Raw genomic sequence first — 3,426 nt, forward strand, 5'->3', positions numbered from 1 at the left:
TGAAACTTTACATAAGTTTGATAAAAATTTAAAAAGTGGTGTATAAATTTGTGAAAACATGTGAAAAAATATCATAAGAACTTGTACGTAGTGAATTGCACGCCGTAAAATTAGTAAGGAAAAGAAACTGACGTTTCAGGTGAACTCATTACCAAAGTAGAGTGAAAAAAAGAAAATAAGAAAAAAGAAACAAGTTAAAAACAATAGAAATGTACAGCACGTATTTACCATTCGGTATACATGCATGCAGACATACATATATACATACATACATACATACATACATACATATATACATACATACATACATATATACATACATACATACATACATACATACATACATACATACATATATACATACATACATACATACATATATATATATATATATATCTTTCATGTAGGATAAGATGGGTTTTTTTCGAAAATAAATCTTATCAATGGCCAGCATATTAAAAAATACATTTAAAGGTTAAATTTATCAACAACTTATAAGTAAGGGCAAACGAAAAAATTCCTAATGCCAAATATGCCGAAATTGGGCATATTGTCTGTAACCATATAATATTTTCACATATAATTTTTTTGTGAAAAAATTATATGGTTATGGACAATATGTCCAATTTCGGCATATTTGGCATTAGAAATTTTTTCGTATGCCCATATTTATAAGTTGTTGATATATATATATATATATATATATATATATGTGTGTGTGTGTGTGTGTGTGTGTGTGCGTGCGTATGTGTGTGTGTGTATGTATGTATGTATATGATGTATTGTGGATGTAGGGAAAGAAATCCAATAAACTTCAACAATTTAGTTAAAAATGGGAGAAGTAAAGTATATAAGCGAATATTGATTCATGCAGACGATTGTTTCGTTCAGACAGATAAAAATAATGCAAATTTATGGTATATATATATATATATATATATATATATATACATGTGTATATTCAAAGCGCAAAAACCACTAGGTGGTCAGCCGTATGCTAGAGTTAGATCACCTACGATCAAACTACAAAGAAAAGAATGTTCTCTAGAGGTGTTCCGCTGAATATAGATATACGACAAGCTTCTTTCTTTTCCGTCTACCAAATCCACTCAAGGCTTTGGTCGGTGCGAGGCTATAGCTGAAGACACCCAAGTGCCACGCAGTGGGACTGAACCCGGAACCATGTAGTTGGTAAACAAGCTGCTTACCACACAGCCACTCCTGTGCCTATAACGAAATGCTTACCGCACCTAGGTTTCCCAAGTAGTCACCCATCTAAGTACTAACTAGGCTCGACGTTGTTTAACTTCGGTGATCAGTCGAGAAACGGTGCTTTCAACGTGATCTGGTCGTATTTATATAAATATCAATATGTATACATATATACTTACAAAGATTCAGACGCTCTCTCACACATAACTCTGATAGCTCTATGTGATGTGCTTCGAGAACAATTATGCAAAAAGACAAAAATATTTCATATTCTATCGGAACTTCATAAAATTCTTAAGATGTGAGTATATATATATATATGTGTGTGTGTATATAAATATTAAATTTCTAAATCTCTCATAGAGATATGTACGGTGGTGGGGCGATAGAATGGTTGTATACTCTCAATCTAACGTGAACGTGACAGTAGGGGGTTACACCACCGCTGTTTAGCCTTAGGAAGCATCGACGCTTTGTGATGGCTTCGACACATTTTTCCTGTGTCCTTATATACATTTACGAAGGGGAGACACACACCCCCAGCAGCCAGGCCTGTATCTAGAGACACGCATGTTTCAGGATCATTGTCCATCATCGGTCAGTAGCAGATGCCCGCCAGACGAGAATATCTGTCCTGATTCGCAAATGTATATATCTAATTTTCAATGAAGTTTATTCACTGTCTCCCCTTCGTAAATGTATATAAGGACACTGGAAAAAATGTGTCGAAGCCATCAGAAAGCGGCGATGCTTCCTAGGGCTAAACAGCGGTGGTGTAACCCCCTACTGTCACGTTCACATTAGATTGACAGTATACAACTATTATATATATATATATATCTTTATATATATATATATATATATATATATATATATATATAAAGTAAAACTATTTGATTACACCTGCGTTAACTCCATTTTTTATTCATATATATATATATATACAATGGTTGTATACTGTCAATTATATATATATATATATATATAATTGACAGTATACAACCATTGTATATATATATATATGAATAAAAATGGAGTTAACGCAGGTGTAATCAATATTTTTACTTTCGACACATGTTTCAAAAATTCCACTAATACTATTCAAAAGAATAAATGGTATAAACAATGCAATCTTCTCCTCAGGAAAGTAAAAAAAACGAAACCCGTCAATAAGACATTTAAGCAAATTTTGATGACGATATGACGAAGGCCAACTTTTTAGATATTACGCTTAATTTACACAGTGACTCTTACCTCCCATATCGTAAACCGTTGACCAATCTTAAGTATATTAGCAAATTTAGTAATCATCCTGGAGCAATTACTAAGAACTTAGTTAAGAATATTTCATTTAGATTATCTAAATTATCTGCAAATGTTGATATTTTCAATAATAACGCTGAATTCTATAACTCTGCCTTAATCAAAGCAGGTTATACAGAGAAAATTTTCTACATAGATTCTGCTCAGTCTAATTGTAAATTCAATAATGTAGATAAGATTTCTAGTCGTAAAATAATTATTGATAACAAATATAACTTACGCACCGATACAAAGCGAATGAAGGCAGATAACCCTTATTTAATCCCCTATTATCGATCTAAAAGTAAATATAACACCTTCAAAAGTAATTACGCTATGAATACTAGTAAAAATATTTGGTTAATAATTCCTTACGGGAGACAAATTAAATCTAATCTCCCACTGCTGTTTCGTCAAGGTATTACTAGGAATTTTCCAAACAATTCTAGATATTACTCTATAATCAATTCACATAAGGTTAGGATAGGTTTTTCAAACACAAAAAATCTCTTGCAAATTATCTCTTCTCATAATAACAAACTGTTAAATATTAATACATTTACTAATACTAACATTAATTTAGCTAATACCATCCAACTCTCTAGAAATATTAATAACAAGGTTATTGTATCTGAAGTCAATTCCAATAGAATTAAGTTTATGTCAAGTAACTCTAAGGTTAAAAATTCTATATACCAGTGTATAATCAGTACTCGTAATAAAGTACGATTTTACATTGGAAGCACATCGTTAGAGTTATCTAAAAGAATTTCTATCCATTACTCAACGTTTAGGGATAGAAATAAACGGAATAGTAGCGGTCTCAGCAAACTGATTTGGGATTTAAAAGACCACAATGAACAATTTCATTTAGAATGGTTGATTCTCTCAATTTCGATACCATATGACAAA

The 3,426-nt window shown here is 31.5% G+C and overlaps 1 pseudogene; it reads right to left on the bottom strand.

Moving 5' to 3' along the window:
- Positions 1-1,238: 1,238 nt before the first annotated feature.
- LOC115215317 lies at positions 1,239-1,357 on the bottom strand (annotated as a pseudogene).
- Positions 1,358-3,426: the final 2,069 nt, after the last annotated feature.

Source organism: Octopus sinensis, linkage group LG8 (assembly GCF_006345805.1).
Source record: "Octopus sinensis linkage group LG8, ASM634580v1, whole genome shotgun sequence".
Classification (NCBI taxonomy): Eukaryota; Metazoa; Mollusca; class Cephalopoda; order Octopoda; family Octopodidae; genus Octopus; species Octopus sinensis.